At 41.9% G+C, this 23,949-nt stretch overlaps 1 non-coding gene across 1 annotated transcript; it reads left to right on the top strand.

Annotated features, from left to right (window-relative positions):
• The first annotated feature begins 7,637 nt into the window (after positions 1-7,637).
• LOC136872987 (5S ribosomal RNA) lies at positions 7,638-7,756 on the top strand. Its single transcript, XR_010860138.2, has one exon. It is a non-coding gene; the product is annotated as a 5S ribosomal RNA (ribosomal RNA).
• Positions 7,757-23,949: the final 16,193 nt, after the last annotated feature.

The following is a 23,949-nucleotide window of genomic DNA, read 5'->3' as shown; positions in this document are numbered from 1 at the left end:
CCAGTACCTAGTCCAGGCGGCCTCACCTGCTATGCTGAACAGGGACCTTGCTGGGGGATGGGAAGTTTGGAAGGGATAGACAAGGAAGAGGGAAGGAAGCGGCCGTTGCCTTAAGTTAGGTACCATCCCGGCATTTGCCTGGAGGAGAAGTGGGAAACCACGGAAAACCACTTCCAGGATGGCTGAGGAGGGAATGGAACCCCCGTCTATTCAGTTGACCTCCGGAGGCTGAGTAGACCCCGTTCCAGCCCTCGTACCACTTTTCAAATTTCGTGGTAGAGCCGGGAATCGAACCCGGGCCTCCGGGGGTGGCAGCTAATCACACTAACCACTACACCATAGGGGCGGAAGTGTTCCACGGAAGTGAATGGACTCTGGAGCTGGTAACGGAGCGAATTTTTGGTGTCTCCGGTTCAGCTGCAAGTGATAACGGTGCATCAACACGCCACTTTGTGACAGACGCAATGCACACGAATTTAACGTTACGTACACTGTTGGGTGTTTGCATCTAGGTGTGTGTAAATGAAGAGTCCGCTCTGTGGTATAGTGGTTAGTGTGATTACCTGCCACGCCCGGAGGCGCAGGTTCGATTCCGGACTGCGGCTCACACAAACTCCACAACGTTTACCTGTTCAACATCTGAACTGAGCAACTTGCCCAAGACTGGCCTTACCTCCAATACACGAACTCCGCCACTAGCAGCAGAACTGTGATTTTCTCTTGGCCACTCCACGCAATACATCAGCAAGCCATACAACATCGATCTTCAGTTGCAACGGGGAATATATTTATTGAAGGTTTTCCTTATATACGATATTCTTCGTACTTTATTTTCTGACAAAGTTCTTTACGTCGCACCGACACAGGTAGGCGACGATGGAATAGGAAAGGTCTAGAAGTGGCAGGGAAGCGGCCGTGGCCTTAATTAAGGTACAGTCCCAGCATTTACTTGTGTGAAAATGGGCAACCATGGAATACCATATTCAGTTCTGCCGACAGTGGGGTTCGAACCCACTAACTGCGGAATATAAGCTGGTAACTATGTAACCCAAACCACACAGCCACTTGTTCGGTGCATTTCTGTTTCAATTACCTTCTGGCACTATTGCAACTTCAAACTGTCGTTCTCTTGACATTGCAACATTCAATTGGCCGTGGCTGAAACTGGATGAGGTAAAGAGAGACCTTCACGTCCCTTGAGGTTTATTGATCGTATTTTAAAATGACAAGCGAATTGGAAATTGATGCCCCTCGAAATAAAATGGAAGGGTTTTATGGGTTCTTGTTAAGTCAGTTCCAGGGATCTGAGCTTTCTCTCCAGCTTTATCTCCACTTATGTTTTGTTTTTTCCAATTGTGCCTCTATGGACTGCGTATTAACAACCAATCTTATTTTCAGTGTCTGTGTCTTGTTCGTTTGCCAACTTTGACGTCCTGCCAGTATCTCTCGAGCCCGTTGATCACCGCTTTCTGCCGCTCCTCTAGTAAAGGGCCTCTCCGTATTCGGGGTTCTGTCTCCACCATAAAACTCTGACAGCTTTTCACCATCCTTCTGAAACTAACGCTGTCATCCTCCGTAATGCCCTCCCTGAGATCTTTCTCACACTCTTGGAACCATCTCAACTTAGATGCCTTTGGTTTTAGAAAATTCCAGATTTTCTTTGTGAGCCGGTCATATTCATTCGGAGGATGTGCAACAAAACAGCAATCTTCTTTTTCTAATTGTTGTTTGTTATCGGTTCCATCTTGTTGTATACTTTTTTATTGAATTTCAGTTGAACCTGCTCGTCAACCATCTGTTGCCTAAGATCTTCCGTAGTAGCCTTCGTTCTCTTTTAAGTTGTTGATTGACTGGTTCCTTTGGATTCATGCACAGGATCTCCGAAGCATATAAGCCTTCTGCGATGTCTGCATCTTCTGATTATTTCCAAATATTAAGACAATCATACATACTGCACCCGCCCTCTACCCATTCGGTCACTGGCGATAAATCTACAGGGTCATTAACTGGGTTATAAATGAAGTGGGTATAATCTTATAAATAAAGTTGTAGGGGGTCCGCTGTCTGTAATTCCGTTTGTTTTGCCAAATTTTCAAATATTTATCCGTTTTAGGTCAACTCAAGACCGAATCGGTGGTTTTTACTTTACGTGTCTGTTTGTTTGTCTGTTTCACCATCACGTCGAAACGGCTTGGTAGATCTCAACCAAACTTCATATTTATAGTATACTCATCCCGGGGAAGATTTCGATATGCATATCATTTTAAAATCTTTGAAAAGACGGGGGTTTTATAGGAAAACCACAACGGTTTTCCTCCATTTTCTCTTATACTATTGATTTTCTGTAAACTCTGTAGACCGTATGTGAAAGATCTCTTCATTATAAACAACTTTCGTTATGTTCATAATTTACTTTACTCTTCAAATGACGGAGAAATGTACTATTTTCTGCCGATACCATGCTCTGCATTGAGTGACCGACAGGCCAACAACGAATATATGGGTTACCATGGTAACGTCTCTGACTGCTTGCCAGCAGGAAAGTAACGTATTGCCATTTTCCTCATCATTCCTTTAAATTCGTGGTTGTTCCTTGGGTAGAAGGCAAGAGAGTCGTCAATCGGCCATTCTGCGGGATATTGGCGGAATATCATTGGAGGTTATAACCGTCCTCGAATAGCTTAAGTAATAACACAAATATTCATCTTCTTATCTGATTACCTAAGAATCCCTGCGCCTAAATTTCTCTCCGATTACCGCTTTCTTATATCCATAACTCATACCGGCATAATTTATTGAGGAGCGTTTGATTTACATATTTGTCGTCATCCGGATGTCCTCAGTTATAATCCATTTTCTATTAATTTCAACTTACTAAACTGCATTATTTTCTACCTTAATTACCACGTATGTATGCGAGTGATAATCCCGAATGCTGGACACTCTTTTATTTGAGGAAATATTCTAAGCTTTGCAAATTTATAACTTTTGGCCCAGGAAAATTCCGAAATATGGATGCAATTTTAACAACGGTGCAGACCTTCGTTTCGGGGTAATTGGTGGATAATCACCAATAATCAGTAAGTCGTATCACAAGTCAGAAAGCAAATGGCGTTTCATTTTGGAAAGATCTACAAATTTTGTCCTATTACTTTTCGTCGTATTTCTATCCCTAAAACGTTAAATACAGTTGTATTTATCGATTTCAAGTTGATTTTGTACTTTTACACGTATATGTTATCATTTGGCACACTTATAGGAAAGGTAGTCTGTGGATCAGCGGTAGAGTGTCGGCCTCCGGATCCCAAGATAGCGGGTTCAAACCCGGCAGAGGTAGTCGGATTTTTGAAGGGCGGAAAAAAGTCCATTCGACACTCTATGTCGTACGATGTCGGCATGTAAAAGATCTCTGGTGACACATTTGGTGTTTACCCGACAAAATTAATAAGAGAGTTTCGGTTTACTCGGTCTGCCATCTAGTGGGGGCCTAGAGTAAAACGGAACGTCTAAATTGACGAGCAGACAGCCAGATGGCGTCAAATTGAAATGTCTGCACACGGTAGCTGAGGCCATACGATTATTATTATTATTATTATTATTATTATAGGAAAGGTAGAATCATAACATTCGGAACACACATTGACATGACCATTGGCCATGTTATAGCCAAATTTTATGATTCTAGCTGTCACATGAGTATCAAAAATATAAAGTAGTATGTGAAAACTGTACAAACTTTCACCCCATTCAATGATTCTAACTCAATCTAACCCATAAACATAGGAGATACGAGAAAATGTCATAGGACCAACCATGTAGAGCACTGAAGGGGGCGTCTGATGGTGAAGTTCGTTTGTAGATACGTCGTACAGTTTCAAAGCAGTAACTATCGAAATAAAGGTGTGCACTTCTAGAGTGTGTCTGTACATTGACAATTTTGGCGAAATTTCCGTACAGTAATCCGTTTCAGGTGTAATAATGACCATCTGCATATATTCAGTTTTGGTGTCTGTTTGTTTGTTTGTTTGTTTGTTTGTTTGTCTGTTTGTCTATAACTTGGAAACTACTGGATATATTTCCATCAAACTTGATATTTAGAATCCATCTGTCCTTTGATAGGTTTTAGAGCAAATATTGTTTCTAAATCCCTCAATTGACTGGGGGATTATACGAAACCGAAACCGTGATTTTGCATTCCCACAAAATATACACAACCAAACTTAATGTAAATTTACCTGCCTTAATGGAGATTAATTCCTAAGCCTTTTTCCTCATGTGCATCATTTCAATACGAGGATTAATAAGAGAGATATCATTAACGGACCGTTTTCCGGTACAAGTTCCAACGGACTTAACTCAAGAGCGGGTGCGTGTAAAACGTATTTTTTACAACATGAAAACTACTGAAGATATTTGAGTCAAACTTTACATTAGCATCCACCTGTCCAACTGTAGGTGTTAATCGTCAATAACATTTCATGTTCCCGGAATGGAATGGCGGTTTCTAGGGAATATATACAATATATACAGTACATGACCAACCTGACTGGAAATCGACCAAACGTGATGGAATTCCATCTCTAAAACTTTTTTCATGTGCATTTTTCCTTCTCCAATTCCTGTGTAACTGGCATTTATAAGGCAGGCCTACCAGTGTAATGAATAATTCACTTCTCGATTTGACTTGCAGAAGGCAAGCGAGCATGCAGTTTTGTTCAAAACTCCCCTTACCCGATTGTGTTTGGCTGTAGGCGAGCGTTCCCGCAGTTGTAAACAGATGTACCCATCTAAAATGTGACTGGCATTAGGCATACTGGCCTGCTATTTTGATGGAAACTCACCAAATTCGTGTGACTGGCAGTAAGCTGGCTGGCAGTTGGAAAAGGGGCCTGTCATTATAATGATAACTACACAACTCAATTTTGACTGGTCGTAGGGACGTTTCCTGCCATTATAATAAAAACTCCTCAATTTGTAATATGTCTGGAAGTACGAAAGGGGAGCTGCCATTGTAACGGAAACTCCCCAAATCGATTGTGACCGCGCAGTAGGCAATGGGGCCTGCAATTTTAATGTAAACTTCCCAACTCGAAAATATGCTGCCAAGGTGAGGGAAATTTCTCACCTCTGGCAGGTTTTCTCCCCCAACATCCTCTGTTTGCTGTAATTTCATCAGTTATGCTTTATTATTTCTTTTCAATTTTTCATTTTTCGTTGAGCAACACATTCATTAGTTCTAAAGCGATTATAAAATCGCATTCGGTTTTTGTAACTAGCGCAATATCGTCTGCAAAGTTTGTGGTCCGTTGTAAGATGAGGAGTAAGGGGTTGGAACGTATTCTTCTTCTTTATCTGTTTACGCTCCAGTTTCTGTTTTTCCCTTGGACTCAGCGAGGGATTCCACTTCTACCGCCTCCATGGCAGTGTCCTGGAGCTTCAGACTCTGGGTCGGGGATACAACTGGGGATGACCAGTACCTCGCCCAGGCGGCCTCACCTGATATGCTGAACAGGGGCTCTGCGGGGGATGGGAAGATTGAAAGGGATATACAAGGAAGAGGGAAGGAAGCGGCCGTGGCCTTACTGTAAGTTAGGTACCATCCCGGCATTTGCCTGGAGGAGAAGTTGACCTCCCGAGGCTGAGTGGACCCCATTCCAGCCCTCGTAACTCTTTTCAAATTTCGTGGCAGAGCCGGGAATCGAACCCGAGCCCTCGGGAGTGGCAGCTAATCATGCTAAGCACTACACCACAGAGGCGGACTTAAATAACAATCTCGGTGACAAATCGCATACCTATCGCAAGCCCATCCTAGTGAACATAACTATGCCCACAGATTCTCTCCCAGCTGCCATAGGTGCAGTGGCTTAGTTGTTTAAAGCGCCTGTCTATAGTAAATAGGAGATTGAGTGTTCGAATCCCTCCGTCGCATAAATGGAGCTTTATTTTTAAGGATAACAGTTTTGAATTAGATCTAAATTTATGTGAAGGATTGAAAATCGTGTATTTCCTCACCGGAGGGACGACAGCGAATGCTGCCATTTACTGTGACATACTGGAGCATTTGTGGGTAGCAATTCGCAGAATACGACCTGGACTTCTGTCAACAGATTCGTGTTACTACACGACAATGCCAGGCCACACGCGTCCAACAACACGCGAGCAATGTTGGCCATTGGACCGTTGATGAAGCACCTGGGTCATAAGCGATTCAAGGTCTATATGATCGGCTACCATTCCGTCATGACTTGGGTTCAAGGACTGGACGCAGATCTTTTCCATATCGGCATCGATGCCTTGGTGTATGTTGGAACAAGTACTTGGATAATATACAGGCTGAAGCGAAATTCGCGCTCTTGGGCCTCGCACCGCAACTCCTCACATGCCAGCAATAAAAAAATGTCTCTCACAAACTTTCGCCCTGCGAGTTTATCCGGCAGAAAATGGACACTGAAGAGTGACAATCTGGCAACACTGTAACCACATGAAGGGTAACTACCTCCGTCAGCACATGTTACTCGTGCTGTACAGTTGGTGCAGTGGATAGAGTATTGGGTTAGCATGCAGGAGATGGAATGGTTGATCCTGGGTTGAGGCGTATGCTATTTATTTCGTAAATGTAGTCCAGGTGGTATGGTATCTGGCATCTTAATCGTCAACAGCGATTGCAGCGGGTCCTCTAGAAACCATTTGCACTTACATACTACGATCCTAGAAATGGATGAACAAGCGTTTTCATTGGTCAGCTTTGAAAGATGCGCTTTTCAAATCGTGGACGTGAATTTATTCGCACCACACATCTACGAGATGCGAAACCTGTTTTCTTTGTCCCCTCCTCCAATGGTCCCATACATTAGTTCGTTCGTTCGTATAATCTGATTACCCTCCAGGGTCGGTTTTTCCCTTGGACTCAGCGAGGGATCCCACCTCTACCGCCTCAAGGGCAGTGTCCTGAAGCTTCAGACTCTGGGTCGGGGATACAACTGGGGAGGATGACCAGTACCTCGCCCAGGCGGCCTCACCTGCTATGCTGAACAGGGGTCTGGGTGGGGGATGGGAAGTTTATAAGGGAGAGAGAAGGAAGCGGCCGTGGCTGTGGCCGTGGCCGTTCTTGATATCTCCCTTATTAATCCCCCTGTCGAAAAAATGCACACAGGAAAATGTTTAGAACTGGATTTCCATCAAGGTTGGTCGATTTCCCGTCAGATTGGTGTTGTATATATTGTGGGAGATCTGCCAACCTGGGAAGAAGGGCCAGTACCTCACACAGGCGGCCTCACCTTATATGCTGAACCCGGGCCTTGTGGAAGGATTGGATGATTGGAAGGGATATGCAAGGAAGAGTGAAAGTAACATCCCAGCATTTACCTAGAAGAGAAGTGGGAAACCACGGAAAACCACTTTGAGGATCGGTCGGTGGGAATGGAACATTCCTCTGCTCAGTTGACCTCCGACACTGAATGAACCTAGTTCCAGTCCTCGAACCATTTTTAAAGTTTCGTGGCAGAGCCGGGAATTTGATCCGGGCCTCCGGGGGTGACAGGTAGTCACACTAACCACTACACTTCAGAGGCCGATTTATTATTATTATTATTATTATTATTATTATTATTATTATTATTTCTTAATCTTTTTACCCAGCCAACGGCCATACCCTGTCGAATACACCTGTTCTCGTCCGATCACCGCAGTTAAGCAACATTGGGCGTGGTCATTACTTGGATGGGTGACCGCTTGAGAACACCACGTGCCGTTGGTTCAATTCCCTTTCCGCATCTGTGGTGTAGTGGTTAGTGTGATTAGCTACAACCCCCGGAGGCTGAGTTCGGTTCCCTGCTCTGCCACGAAATTTGAAAAGTGGTACGAGGGTTGGAATGGGGTCCACTCAGCCTCGGGAGGTCAACTGAGTAGAGGTGGGTTCGATTCCCAACTCAGCCATCCTAGAAGTGGTTTTCCGTGGTTTCCCACTTCTCCTCCAGGAAAATGCAGGGATGGTACCTAACTGACGGTCACGGCCACTTCCTTCCCTCTTCCTTGTCTATCCCTTCCAATCCCCCCCGCAAGGCCCCTGTTCAGCATAGCAGGTGAGGCCGCCTGGGCGAGATACTGGTCACCCTCCTCAGTTGTATCCCCCGACCCAGAGTTTGAAGCTCCAGGACACTGCCCTTGAGACGGTGGAGGTGGGATCCCTCCCTGAGTCCGAGGGAACAACCAACTTCGGAGGGTAAACAAATTTCTTTCTTTCTTAATCTGCTTACCCTCCAGGGTTGGTTTTTCCCTCGGACTCAGCGAGGTGTCCCTCCCACCTCTACTGCTTCAAGGGCTTTTGTTTAATTTAATATTTTAATATTACTGTATAACCTACTGGGCCTCAGTGAAAAAGAACAGATTAAGTAAATGGCCCAAAATACCAAGATGAATGGAGGCGTTGCCTGCACTCCTACATGAAATCTTTTAAAACCTAAGGGGCATTAGGCCGAAGAAACAGGGGCTAATCCCAAACTATGGAGGTGACTCTTATGAGAAAACTTTAAAACATTACAGAAAGGAAGAAACAGTTACAAAACGTAGTCACCCCAAACGAAAAATGAAGGGGAGCTCAAGAGGGTAAAGCACTCTCTATCCCCGGTTTACAGTTAAAGATATGTGAAGTTTTACAAAAGCGACGGCAAATTACATGTTTCAAGATAGGTTACATAGTAAAGGTTTCGGATCTTCCCCGCGGTTTAGACTGCTGAGGTAGCGAGAAATAAAGAAGTGGCCATTACCTTGTAGAAGAGCTGCTGCCGGATGAAAGAGGCGCTTTCCGCCTCCTGCTACACTTCCATACACTAGGCTAGATGTTGTTCGAGTGGCGAGGATCCGTGAAAATCAGCAGTTTTTATACACTCAGGGAAGATACGGGACCTTTCATGAATAATTAAGACACACCCACTCAACTTTATTGGCTGGCTAAAAGTTACACATCAAAATTGAAGAAGGACACGATTGGTCAAAAATTAATTACAGAAATACTGGATTGGCTATGTTCAAAACTGGCGGAAAGAAAGATTTATATTGCCAACCCACAAATGAAAGAACGAAATTTAGTTATAGGAAAACTTATGAGTACAAACTATCTTCAAGAAAAGTTCCTTCACTTCGCACCAGGGTGCATGATCATAGTTTTTAAGTAGAGACATCTATAAGAGAATGTCCACACTTCTTGATTAATGGAAAACAAAACAAGTTGAACTCCACACAGTATTGACAACTTTGTAATCACAAAATTTATGGTAGTGCCATCTTTTGAGAAAACTTATAAGTTGGACAGTTGTTAAAGTTCAGAGTTTCTCCTGTAGAGGAGTACTTAACGGCGGAAAATCCAAATGTGTGGCGTTGAGGTATACCAGCCGGTACAGACCTCCCCCCCCCCCCCAAATGACCTTCCATGGGGTGACACAAAAGAAGATTTTTAACAAAATTTAATCATCAAAAGATGAAAATTTCTGCTTCTTTGCAAATAGATGGTGGAAGAATATGGAGGAGACATTAAGAATTTCCAAAGTTTGTAGAAGAATTTTTAAAAACCATTTAAAGCATCAAAACATTTTGAGTCTCCTTTGTTTTCAAGAAGATAGTTAGGAGTTGGTTGAACTCTGGCTTGAGAGTGTCTTTGTTGCCGTAGAATGCTAACCACATGATGAAAATTTTGATGGCAAGACCAGCCGCCGCTGCCGCTGTCCAGTCGAGGTCCTCCAGACCCCTCAAGTACCCTGAGATACTTCTCTCCCGCACTATGAGGGGGTTAGTCGTGGTGAAGGACGCCGCAGATGCAACGTTTGTTTACAGTCCCCAGATAAGCTTGCGGTTGGTACGCCGCACTTCAGCCTGTGCCGGGAGATAGCCTCCGGCGCGCCATACACAGAAGGACATCACGGGAGTGGAGTGGGCCCTTAACCCACCGCGGTGGCGGTAAGGCGACGAACGGCTAAGAGGCACTGAAACAGTAAGATCTCGGCGGCAGAAATGTTGTTGACATCTGATTTAAGGGTACGCTCTTTGTTGGAGAGGCAGAGGGGCCAGCGGCGTGGAAAATTTTTCTTTTTGCCACAGATATGGTTTTAGCAGGAGACGGGAGCTTGGTAATGGCTGCGAGGAAAGGACAGCAGAATAACCAGATGGGAGGATCGTACAATTAACACATAGACACATGGAACATAATCCAAGGGTAGAAGGCTTTAAAATAAAACAAAAATATAACCTTCACGGGTCTTACAAAATGTTAGACTAAGTTAGCAAGGATATTACACAGGTCTCACCTGAGACAGGTGAACCATAAAGATCCTCTCGGTGGCTGGATTGCTCACTAATAGTGTTACCGGAGTTAAGAAATCCAAAACGGTGTGTACCGCTCGGTACACCTCTACGCCGCAGATTTGAATTTTACGCCTTAAAGTACTTCTCTACTGGAGAAACCCTGAACTTTAACAACTGGACTAACTCTACTGGTTATCAGAAGATGCCAATGTGTGTTTTTGATTTGCTTTTGTTTTTCATTGATCAAGAGGTGTGGACATTCTCTAACAGATGTCTCTACCAAAAACTATGATAACGCACTCTGATGTAAAGGAATGAACTTTCTTGGAGAAATTTTGTATTCATAAGTTTTGTCTTTACTGAATTTTGTTATGTCAATGGAGGGCTGGCAATATTAATCCTTTCTTTCCGCCTGTTTTGAACTTAGCCAATGCCGAATTTCTTTAATTAATTTTGGCCAATCGGGGCTTTCTTCTTCAATGTTGTATGTAACTGTGTACTGTAGCCAATAAAATTTTGAGGGCGGAACGTTATCATTCATGAAAGGTCTCGAACTTTCCACGAGGGTATAAAAACTGCTGATTTTCTTGTCTCCGGGCCACTCGTATAACATCTAGCTCAGTGTGTGAATATGTAGCAGGGGGCGGGAAGCGCCTTTCTCTTCAGGCAGCAGCTCTTCAACAAGGTAATGGCTCTTTAACATTTTTATTTCTCGCTAACTCAGCAGTTTAACTCGCGGGGAAGGTTCGAAACCTTTCATATGAAACCTATATCTTTAAATATGTAAGCCTGTTCTATCCTTGTAAAAACTTCACAGAACTTGAACTGCAATTCGGGGATAGAGAGTGCTTTACCCTCTCGATCTCCCCTTCTTTTGTAATTGAGGTGACTACGTTTTCATAACCGTTTCTACGCTTCCTTAATGTGTTAAAGTTTCCTCATACGAGTCACCTCCCTAGTTGGGATTAGCCCCTGTGTTATCGGCCTAGCGCCACATAGGTTTTAACAACCTTTAATGTTGGAGTGCAAGTACTCGCCTCCATTCATCTTTGTGTTTGGGCCATTTAATTAACCTTTAATTTGCTATTCAGGCCTCGTAGGTTGGGTACTAGATACCCCTGTGTCTTTATAATTGTGCCTTAAAAGGCAGTTTAGAGGAAATTTTGTTGTTGCCTTTAACAGGCGTGAGAAATTGAGAGCGGGTTAGCTCTTTCTGAGGTGATAGATGTGCCTCTAGAAGGCCCAATATGTGTCTTTGGAGTTAACGCTCCCTGTAATGAAGGGGTTTTCTGCCCTTTGAAATGTAATTCTGTAACTTGGTATAGTTGAGGTAAAGCTCAAAGATTGTCAGATTGGGGTTCGGACCTCAGAACTTGTAAGAACCCGAAACTCGGGCTTTCTTTGTAAAACAACTCTGGTACCTGATTTTGTTATTTCCCCTAGTGGAAACTGGTTAAATTTTTCTCTAATCTTGGACTTATTGATCGTGTACCTGATTTAACTTGTTGTTATTTGTTGTATGCTCAAAATTATTTGTCACCCTTGTTAAGTTTCGAAAATGTAACCTTTATTGAAATTTTAGATTAATCTTTTGGCCTTGTAGTTTAGACCCATTCCAACCCGCACCTTCTTTCACCTCTGCTGTTCCACAGATACCTCGGAACAAGTGGTAGCAGAGCGTGGTTGAATGGGCCTCAATTTAGCCCCTGTTGATGGCTAAACATTGCTTTTGATTCGAACTCTAACAATTTTCTCCGTCGATGGAATTTTTCGATTTTTCTAAATTTGTAAAGTGGCTGTCATCATGCCCGGCCCTCGCGATGTCCTCCATCCCGGCTATTTGCGCAAGGAGGAATTAATCTACGAATTAGCTATTAGAAATTTTCAATCTGGAGGCACGGTTGCGATCGATACCTTTAAGCTTAAAGATTCTCATGATTTGCCGATTACCACCCCAACTTTGGGAGAGAAAGGGATTGACGACTCTCTCTCCACGATCACTGACAATACTACTGAGCTAGCATCGGTATGAAGGAGGGGATCCATCCCCAAATCAACTCAAAAGAGTACAGGCCATTGTGGAAGGCATTTCCCCATCGTACTGGTCATATTTGTGCTTTGCGTCGCGTCCTCAAACTTATGCCGAATTAGAGGCTATGGCTGCCTCGGCGGAAGGAGTTAGATACGCCGACACCTTACGTGTCGCGAAAGAACCCCCTCCATCTTCTAGTAATTTTCGGCCTCCACCTCGCCGAACCGTAACACCCCGCAAATATTATGCTGACAGGCGACCTGCGCGTCGTGATGAGGATGAAATGAAGATGAAGACGACACATATACCCAGCCCCCGTGCCAGCGAAATAGACCAATTGTGGTTAAAATTCCTGAACCTGGGACCCCTGTGACCAAAGGCCAGCACACTAACCATTTAGCCATGGAGCCGGACATATGAAAATAAATTTTCATAAACATCAATACTACTATTACACATTTCCTGTTACTTTCCTTGCTTGTTTTGAAAGACAATTTGGGAGGTTTCCTGTTATATGTAAAAGACTTAGGTGGATTAGGGACGTTGAAAATTGTTGGGATGGAATACCAGTTGAGTAGTTTCCGTCCATCTGCCCTCTTTAGTTCAAATTGCGATTCTTCAAAATGATGCTAGAAGGAAATACGTAATAAGATCTATCAATATAAAACATCGTTCATATAAACATACTGTTATTCAGGATAATACGAATGTATAACTTCACTAACCTCGCATAGAAGCAATTATCTGTAGGTTGCCATTTGTCACGCCTACAGTTTTTTACCCACTGAGCTCTCCTTTGCTTATCTCTCGGGAAGCGAAACACTCTAATTCCGTCAGTTGTCTTATTTTGACAATTTGGTCCGGCGCAGTTACCCCGCTTTCCTTCAAAATACAAGTAATAACTCACATCATTACATCGGGCACGCCCACATAACAACGATATTTGAGACCCAATACGGCCGCCACCGCTAAGGATTGTGGTAGCGTGACCAGACCTCCCTAGACAGACCTTGTACTCGGTACGCAGCAGTTATCCCATCTATCGGAGTTGAGGGCACATAAGAGGCAAAGAAGATCACAACAAACAATGGCCAATGTAATGTTATTGTTGATCGATGTTATGCGCTTTCGATATTGTAGGCCTTCACATTTAGTTTTCTTCCAACTCTGAAATACCACTCCTATCATAGTCGGTACGGTAAAACTAATAAAACATAAATGATCGGAAATGGTATTCTCTATAACATTTGTTATGTAGTACTTTTCTATAGGATCAATAACATAGGTATTTAAAAATTAAATTTTAGGCGCCTACCCCTAAACTCCCATTTCATCAGGGACAATAAAATTGTTTATAGCTTAGACTATAGTTTCTTCCTCCCCGACCCTATATACCGACTTTCATTTAATTCTGTTCACCCATTTTCTCGTGGCTCGGCGATGATATGGATTTAGCAACAAAAATCGAAATTCATGAATATCTGTGTTATCATAGCCGGTACGGCAAAAATGTATAAGACATAAATGATCGGAAATGTAATACTATATAGCTTAAGTTATGTAGTATTTATCTATAGGACCACTAGTAATATAAATATTTGAGAATTGAATTTTAGGCCTTTCCTAAACTACTATTTCACTCAGCTCGAATAAAATGATTTATAGCCTAGATTGTAGAGGCTCATCCCCCGACTTGACATACCGATTTTCATGAAATTCTCTTCAGCATTTTTCTCGTGATGGGTCTACAGACAGACAGACAGACAGACAGACAGACAGACAGACAGACAGACAGACAGACAGACAGACAGACAGACAGACAGACAGACAGACAGACAGACAGAAGTTACAGAAAAGTAAAAAGTGTATTTCCTTGTTACTGTTGACACGACTGATACAGAAATACCATTCTTTTCAAATTCTGAGCAATGTACAGACAAAACTCTTATTTTATATGTATAGATTTCTACAATCCGCCATCACATTACAATGTTTTTAACGTTGAAAAAATTTCTTAACCGACAAAGTAGGGGTCCTCTTACTACGAAAAACGTAAAATCAAGCAATTTCCTCAATTGTGCCGAACGTTGTCAATCAATCAATCAATCAATCAATCAATCAATCAATCAATCAATCAATCAATCAATCAATCAATCAATCAATCAATCAATCAATCAATCAATCAATACTGATCTGCATTTAGGGCAGTCGCCCAGGTGGCAGATTCCCTATCTGTTGCTTTCCTAGCCTTTTCCTAAGTGATTTCAAAGAAATTGGAAATTTATTGAACATCTCCCTTGGTAAGTTATTCCAAACCCTAACTCCCCTTCCTATAAATGAATATTTGCCCCAGATTGTCCTCTTGAATTCCAACTTTATCTTCATATTGTGATTTTTCCTACTTTTATAAACGCCATTCAAACTTATTCGTCTACTAATGTCATTCCACGCCATCTCTCCGCTGACAGCTCGGAACATACCACTTAGTCGAGCAGCTCTTCTTCTTTCTCTCAATTCTTCCCAACCCAAACATTGCAACATTTTTGTAACGCTACTCTTTTGTCGGAAATCACCCAGAACAAATCGAGCTGAAGGGCTAAAGGGCCCGAAAGGGTTTCAAACTTAAAAAAAAAATTTCGAAAATCACTTCCGGCCTCAATGCAGTTCCGGAAAAACAGCATAAAGTCACTTGTTCCTTTACTCCGTTTCCTTTTTTTATACAAATCCAAGCCAAATTAACTTATTTACACAATTCGTTTTGTAATGTGTTCCTTTGTTCAATACCCTCTGGCGATTTTTTAAAAATGTCCACACCGAATGTATAAGGGCTTAAGTGAAACTCTTCATTGACTCACATTAGCGCTCGTAAAGGTGACTAATTGAAACAATTCATTGACTCGCATTAGCGCTCGTAGTGGTAGAAAAAGGCAAACTGCTACTCTAATCACGGCTGACTAGATCCCTCGCTGCGCTCCTAGCTACCTAGAGCGACGCATCAAGTCGGCCGTGATCTAATCGGCCGGATAACGATGATTAAGGAAAGGACTGTGTACTTTAGGAATAAATAAAGAATATATTCTCATCCTTTATTATTAATTAATTAATTATTTGCGTATGGACCCTGTTGGATCACGCATTACATTTATGATTCGCCTTTCTAACAGACCCTATTGCTTTCATTCTTACGCTGTGTGCCTGTTTTCTTTCTTCTTACCACTTAGTCCCCGATCTTTTAGGGACTTCATTCTCTGGATTTACTACCCATCTATGTATCTTGTGACGGTAAATGTTTCTGTCCACTATTTCTGATGGTTCTATCGGAGCCTTTTCCAGATCAGACATCTTGTATCCATGGTACGTTCTTCAGTTTTTCGGTATATGTCAAAACCTTGTGGGTTAGCCTTGAAGACGATAGTCTGTGAACGTGTCCATAGAATTTCAGTCTTCGTTTCCTGACGTCTGCGGCAAGGTTAGACACTCTTTCCGTAGCTTTACGTGATTTGAGCCTATACCCTTCTTCCTTTTTATCTGGGCCTAGAATTCTCCTCAAGATCTTCCTTTCCTCCTTCAAGATATTTTCCAGATCACCTTTATTATTAAGAACCAAGATTTCATTTGCATTCAGCACTTCAGGTTTAATCATCGTATTATAATGTTTGATTTTTGTATGTATGGACATGCACTTCTTGTTATAGATGTCACGGGTTCTCCAATATGCTCTTTTGAGTTTTGTAATCGAACTTTCTGTGCTTCCTTTTCCAACCCTGTTGGTTCTAGGATCTCACCGAGATATTTAAAGTATGGAACTCGTTTGATGTGTCCATATTTTGTTTGTAATTCCTGAATGTCAAATTTAGTGCAAATAAACTTGGTCTTCTCGAATGAGATTTTAAGTCCAGTTTTCTCAGCGCATTCCTTGAGGATTTCAATCTGTTTGATCGCTGAAATTTCACTGTCTGTTAGTATCGCTAGGTCGTCTGCTAAAGCTAAACAACTGACCTTAATGTCATCGTTCTTTCGGCCAAGTTGAATGGGTTTCCAGTGCTTCTGAACTTTTAATTCCTTCTCCCATTCCCGAATGACTTTGTCTAGAACAAGATTGAAAAGCAGTGGTGACAGTCCGTCACCCTGTCGCACGCCGGTCTTAATGGCAAAGGACTCCGATACATCACCCATGAATTTAACTTTTGACTTTGTGTCCGTGAGTGTTTCCTTGATGAGTCTTAATGTCTTTGGATCAAGCCCTTGTTCTTCTAAGATGTTAAAGAGAGACTGTCGATCGACCGAATCGTACGCTTTCCTAAAGTCGACGAAACTTCAAATAATCGGGGAGTTTCGGGTTGCTCTATATTTCAATATCGTCTTCAAGTTAAAAATTTGTTCAACACAGGACCGCCCAGGTCGGAAACCGGCTTTATATTCTCCAATTTTGTGTTCAAGCTGCTCTTGTACTCTTTGAAGAAGACACGCGGAGAGAATCTTGTAGGTGACTTGAACGAGAGAAATCCCTCTGTAGTTATTTACAACGGTTTTGTCACCTTTCTTGTGTACCGGATGGATAAGTGCACATTTCCATTCCTCAGGTAGCTTTCCTTTTTTCCAGATGTCCATGATTATTAGTGTGAGCTCCTCAAGTGTATTTGGGCCTATGTTCTTTAACAGTTCTGCAACTATGCCATCTTCCCCAGGCGCCCTGTTATTTTTGAGTCTGAAGACGTGTCTCTGGATTTCTTCTTTGGTAGGTGGTGGAGATTCAGGGTTTACGTGTACAGGAGTTTCTTTGGGCCATCGTAATGTTGGCTCCTGGCAGTTCAGTAATTCAGAGAAATATCGAGCCAACTCCTTACAATTATCCTGGTTAGACAGCGCGAGTTTTCCGTCTTGTTTTCAGAAGCATAAATTCTGTGGGGTGTATCCACGGATTCTTCCTGCGAAAGTCCTGTAGAAGTCTCGCATATTATGATCTTGGAAATCTTTTTCTATAGATTCCAGTTGGTCCTTCATGTATCTCCTCTTCGTTTGCCTGATTACTTTTGACGTTTCCTTCCTTGTCTGAAGATAGTGTTGTTGAGCCTCGAGAGACTTCTTATAGTTATATTTCTGAAAGGCCCTCTTCCGCTTTTCCAGTGCTTCTTCACATGCAGAGTCCCACCAAGGGTGTTTCGTATTCTTCTTCAATGGAATCGTCTCTTTTGCTCTTGTAATGATCTCGTCATGGAACTGTTGCCAGGTGTCCGCCTTTTCCTTTGCCCATTCTTCTTTTATGTTAGTTTCCTTTATCTTTTTCGTGTCGAACTTCTGAAGATGACATTTCTTATAGTGGTTTCTTTTCGGGGTAAATTTCACTTTGATACACACTGAATAATGGTCAGAATCAATATTCGCTCCTCTTCGAACTTGAACATCATGAATTTCTTTCTGTAAAGGATGTGTGATGGCTACATGGTCAATCTGATATTCTCCAAGAAATTGTAAAGGTGATCTCCAGGTCTTCTGTTTTCGAGGATGCTTCCTCAGAGAGGTGGACATTACCTTCAAATTGTTCTGTTGACAGAGCTCAATAAGTCTCATGCCATTCTTGTTGGTGAATTTATCCTCATCCTTTATTATATTTTATTTACCCGTAATTCGTAACACATATCCCTAGGATGTTTTCAACAATGAGTTGCATTCCCGAAGGATTTTTTCAAGGAAATGAGATTTTCAATTCTCTTGGTAGACGGACCATTTAGGCAGCGTATTAACTTTTAAGGGCACCAGGCGTACATTTTCCTCTGATTAGCTTTTCATTGTATTTTGCTGCATAGCCCCATCAAGAGACAGCATGGTAGCCAGTATCCTCATTATGTTAACAAAAGGCCAGATTCAAACTCGATCGGTCAGGCAGTGAAAAAAGACAAAAATATCAACATTCATTAATAGTAGTTTCTCACGTCTGCTTCATAATTTACACTATTTTTATGAAGAGGGAGTGTCAGGACTAGAGTGATCGACCGTCCCGCATTCTAAGGTATTTTGTAAATGTCCCGCACGGGACGTCATTTGTCCCACAATTGTTTCGTTTTTACCTGAGCAAATTTTTGTGTTATTGTCATTGGTACGAATTTTTGCAATACGCAACTGTCTTGCCATCTAGTTTCAACAAAACATAACTTAACCATTGCCAACAGTATGATCTTTGAAAGTGCAAAGTACAGTAGCATGTTGTAACATCTTTGGAGAAGCGTTGCGAATGTCATTTCCTAGTTACCATTAATCCATGGAATGGCGTGTGCGGCCATTCTATAGTACGAAGCGCATCCTTATAGACGGAGTTCTTTAAATTTTTGTAAATTTTGAGATGAGTTTGGCTTCGGATAGTGATGACTGTACTTCTATTTTGTCACAAAACATGAAAGTCATTTAAACCCGAAATGGCAAAAGGAAAAAAATAAATAAATAAATAAACTCGTATGTGCATATAATGCGAAGTGAAAACCCATACGACATAATTATCCCCTGATCGAAGTAACGCCCACAAGGTGTTTTGTAAACTTTTCATGGATGAGGGTTCTTCAACCCACAAACTGGAAAATAAATTGTACAATATGGATGAGCGATTACCTTCAGCAAGGGGGAAACTAGCAACGCAATACTTTCAAAAATGCCATATTCTTTGTCGCTTCATAATTACAGCAGATTTAGCTGTCCCACAAAATTGTAGAATGTCCCCGTTTATTTTTCAAGTCTTGTCCCTCATTCCTTCCTTCACCAGTTGGTCACCCAAATCAGGACAGAAGTCCAGTCATTTGGAAGTTTCTTTGCTCCCTAAATCTCGCAGATTAGCTCAGTTAGTCACCTTGTTACCTGCATATTTTCAGTGTTTGAAGTTTAAAGTCCTCATCAGGAGCTTTGTTGCTCTTGAGTGACTTGATGATCCGTCGGATTTCTTCTCTGGTGGGAGTAGATTCAGGGAAACGGGATGGCCTAGGGAGCGGTGATAAGGGAACAGGGAACTGGAAATCAAGCAGGGATGACATAAAATTGTTAGTGCTGAACTGTAGAAGTATTGTAAAGAAAGGAATAGAATTAAGTAATTTAATAGATATATATTTACCAGATATTGTAATAGGAGTTGAATCATGGCTGAGAAATGATATAATGGATGCAGAAATTTTCTCACGGCACTGGAGTGTGTATCGTAGAGATAGGATAGGAAAAGTGGGAGGGGGAGTTTTCATTCTGGTGAAAGAAGAATTTGTAAGCTACGAAAAAGTTAAAGATGAGACACATGAAATTCTAGGTGTAAGGCTCATTTCTAAAGATAATAGGCAACTTGATATATTTGGAGTGTACAGATCGGGAAAGGATAGCACTGATGCGGATTCGGAATTATTTGATAGGATAGTCAGCTATGTGGGAAACGACATGGAAAGAAATGTGATTGTAGCGGGAGATCTGAATTTGCCAGATGTAAATTGGGAAGGAAATGCGAACGACAGGAAGCATGACCAACAAATGGCAAATATGTTAATATGGGAAGGACAGCTAAGTCAGAAAGTGATGGAACCAACCAGAGGGAAAAATATCCTGGATGTGGTGCTGATAAAACCAGATGAGCTCTATAGGGAAACTGAAGTAATAGATGGTATTAGTGATCATGAAGCTGTTTTTGTGGTAGTTAAAAATAAATGTGATAGAAAGGAAGGTCTTAAAAGTAGGACTGTTAGGCAGTACCATATGGCTGATAAAGCAGGTATGAGGCAGTTTCTAAAAAGTAACTATGATCGGTGGAAAACGGTAAATAAAAATGTAAACAGACTCTGGGATGGGTTTAAAGAAATTGTTGAGGAATGCGAAAACAGGTTTGTACCTTTAAGGGTGGTAAGGAATGGTAAAGACCCACCTTATTATAATAGAAAAATAAAGAGACTAAGAAGGAGGTGCAGACTGGAAAGAAATAGAGTTAGAAATGGCTGTGGAAGTATGGAGAAATTGAAGGAACTTACTAGAAAATTGAATCTAGCAAAGAAGACAGCTAAGGATAACATGATGGCAAGCATAATTGGCAGTCATACAAATTTTAGTGAAAAATGGAAGGGTATGTATAGGTATTTTAAGGCAGAAACAGGTTCCAAGAAGGACATTCCAGGAATAATTAATGAACAAGGGGAGTGTGTATGTGAGGATCTTCAAAAGGCAGAAGTATTCAGTCAGCAGTATGTAAAGATTGTTGGTTACAAGGATAATGTCGAGATAGAGGAAGAGACTAAGGCCAAAGAAGTAATAAAATTTACATATGATAACAATGACATTTACAATAAGATACAAAATATGAAAACTGGAAAAGCGGCTGGAATTGATCAGATTTCTGGGGATATACTAAAGACAATGGGTTGGAATGTAGTACCATATCTGAAGTACTTATTTGATTATTCTTTGGTCGAAGGAGCTATACCAGATGAATGGAGAGTTGCTATAGTAGCCCCTGTGTATAAAGGAAAGGGTGATAGACATAAAGCTGAAAATTACAGGCCAGTAAGTTTGACATGCATTGTATGTAAGCTTTGGGAAGGCATTCTTTCTGATTATATTAGACATGTTTGTGAAATTAATAACTGGTTCGATAGAAGGCAATTCGGTTTTAGGAAAGGTTACTCCACTGAAGCTCAACTTGTAGGATTCCAGCAAGATATAGCAGATATCTTGGATTCTGGAGGTCAAATGGACTGTATCGCGATTGACCTGTCTAAAGCATTTGATAGGGTGGATCATGGGAGACTACTGGCAAAAACGAGTGCAATTGGACTAGACAAAAGAGTGACTGAATGGGTTGCTATATTTCTAGAAAATAGATCTCAGAGAGTTAGAGTAGATGAAGCTTTGTCTGACCCTGTAATAGTTGAGAGGGGAGTTCCTCAGGGCAGTGTTATCGGACCTTTATGTTTTCTTATATATATATGTGATATGAGTAAAGGAGTGGAATCGGAGGTAAGGCTTTTTGCGGATGATGTTATTCTCTATAGAGTGATAAATAAGTTACGAGATTGTGAGCAACTTCAATGTGACCTCGAAAATGTTGTGAGATGGACAGCAGGCAATGGTATGTTGATAAACGGGGCTAAAAGTCAGGTTGTGAGTTTCACAAATAGGAAAAGTCCTCTCAGTTTTAATTACTGCGTTGATGGGGTGAAAGTTCCTTTTGGGGATCATTGTAAGTATCTAGGTGTTAATATAAGGAAAGATCTTCACTGGGGTAATCACATAAATGGGATTGTAAATAAAGGGTACCGATCTCTACACATGGTTATGAGGGTGTTTAGGGGTTGTAGTAAGGATGTAAAGGAGAGTGCATATAAGTCTCTCGTAAGACCCCAACTAGAGTATGGTTCCAGTGTATGGGACCCTCACCAGGATTACCTGATTCAAGAACTGGAAAAAATCCAAAGAAAAGCAGCTCGATTTGTTCTGGGTGATTTCCGACAAAAGAGTAGCGTTACAAAACTGTTGCAAAATTTGGGTTGGGAAGAATTGAGAGAAAGAAGAAGAGCTGCTCGACTAAGTGGTATGTTCCGAGCTGTCAGCGGAGAGATGGCGTGGAATGACATTAGTAGACGAATAGGTTTGAGTGGCGTTTATAAAAGTAGGAAAGATCACGATATGAAGATAAAGTTGAAATTCAAGAGGACAAACTGGGGCAAATATTCATTTATAGGAAGGGGAGTTAGGGATTGGAATAACTTACCAAGGGAGATGTTCAATAAATTTCCAATTTCTTTGAAATCATTTCGGAAAAGGCTAGGAAAGCAACAGATAGGGAATCTGCCACCTGGGCGACTGCCCTAACTGCAGATCAGTATTGATTGATTGATTGATTGTAGATCAGTCAGGAACGGTGAATGTGTTTTTCTTCAGAGGTTAATTTATATTTTGAAACCTGGCAGTTGAGGGGCGACCCAAAAAATTTACCGGGACCGGACAATTTGCCCTTGTAAGCAACTTTACCATCAGGGATTTTGAAGAGCAGGCGTAGTTGGCTGTATTTTCTGAGGTTGCGTTGAATGGTTTCGTATTAACCTCGGGTGTTGCATTTCTTGAAATCCAGGTCAGTCCGTAAGCACTTTCATTCGGTGGATAATTTTGGCTGGGTGCTTTCTCGCCTCTAGGAAGTACTTGTTTTCTTGGTTCTTCAGTGTGTACCACCTTTGTCAGGCATGCTATTTGCTTTGTCGGTTTATAACATTCTTGGGTCCATCAGGCAAGCTCCCTCGATTTTATTAAGGGGACTCTCTCCTTAGCCGTCCCGCTGTGGGTGGGGGTGATAGAATAACACCCACGGTATCCCCTGCCTGTCGTAAGAGGCGTCTAAAAGGGACCAGCGTTTCTCAACTTGGGAGCCTGGGTTGGCATCCACGGGGCCCCTCAGCTGAGTCCTGGCATTGTTTCCACTTACTTGTGCCAGCCTCCTCACTTTCATCTATCCTATCTGACCTCCCTTCGTCAACTCTTGCTTTTTTTCGACCCGGACGGTATTAGGTATTGAGGCCTAGGGAGTTTTTCATTTTCACGCCCTTTGTGGTCCTTGCCTTTCTTTGAACGATGTCTTCATTTCTCGAAGTGTCGGATCACTTCCATTTTTTCCCTCTTATTAGTGTTAAGTAGAAGATGGGTGCCTAGTTATACTTCCTCTTAAAACAATAATCACCACCACCACCACCACCACCTCTCCTTAATCGTTTCATCCATGGTCTCTTTCAGTTGTTCCCAATTATTTGGATATGGGTATTCCAGTTTCTGACTGAATTCTTGGATGGTCTTTAGATTTTCCGAATCGATGTATGTTATTATTTCGACATAAATATGTCTTACGGCTGGGGGTCTTTCAAAATTTTGTGTAAAGTGACGCGACAAAATGTGTGAAGGAATTGTAACCATAGCAACCATGCACGCTGTGATGAAAGGTATTGTTACCTTGCAGGCTGTGTCTTACGGCTGGTCGCCATCTGAAATTAGCAACCGTTGATGGATGGCCACGACCGGGAGATATATTTATGATTATTTGATTTTCAAAAAGTGGTTTATTTTTATCACTGAGCCGGGACAACTTGCCTGTCAGGGTATTCCCAATCCCCTTTCAGCTACCACTGAAATTATCAGTTTTCTATAGCTGAGAGATAATCCAGACTGCAATTAGTATGTCACGTAACTTCGGTAACAAGCACAGTATCTCCCATCCATTTCGCTAAAAGCAGGCGCACGTCAATAGCTACATTGTTCTTGCAATTATCGTTATCAGCAACGTGAACAAAGGTTTTGGTGTTGACTCCTGAAATGTGTTACATCCCCAAGTCATGCTCATGTGGCAAAGCCTACACGTGATTACAACTCTCCACCATGTACATCAGCATAATCGTTGGTCATCAACACTTCGGACTTAATGTCCATCCATAATTTACCAATAATGTTTGCTCTGAAAGGTCACTTTATGAGGAACTGGTGGCGATTACAACTTAATGATTCCTCTTCACAGTGAAGGTCACTTACAGTCTTACAGTAGCTGTCACGATCATCTGCTGTCATAAGGGTCTTATAAGCCAGTCTTGACCAGTCCAGAAAGTCCCTCAGCAACCAGTGTCTTCTTC

The sequence above is a fragment of the Anabrus simplex genome, chromosome 4, assembly GCF_040414725.1.
Source record: "Anabrus simplex isolate iqAnaSimp1 chromosome 4, ASM4041472v1, whole genome shotgun sequence".
NCBI classification, from domain to species: Eukaryota; Metazoa; Arthropoda; class Insecta; order Orthoptera; family Tettigoniidae; genus Anabrus; species Anabrus simplex.
The sequence above is the reverse complement of the archived record's forward strand: the minus strand, read 5'-3'. Positions and strand labels throughout refer to the sequence as shown.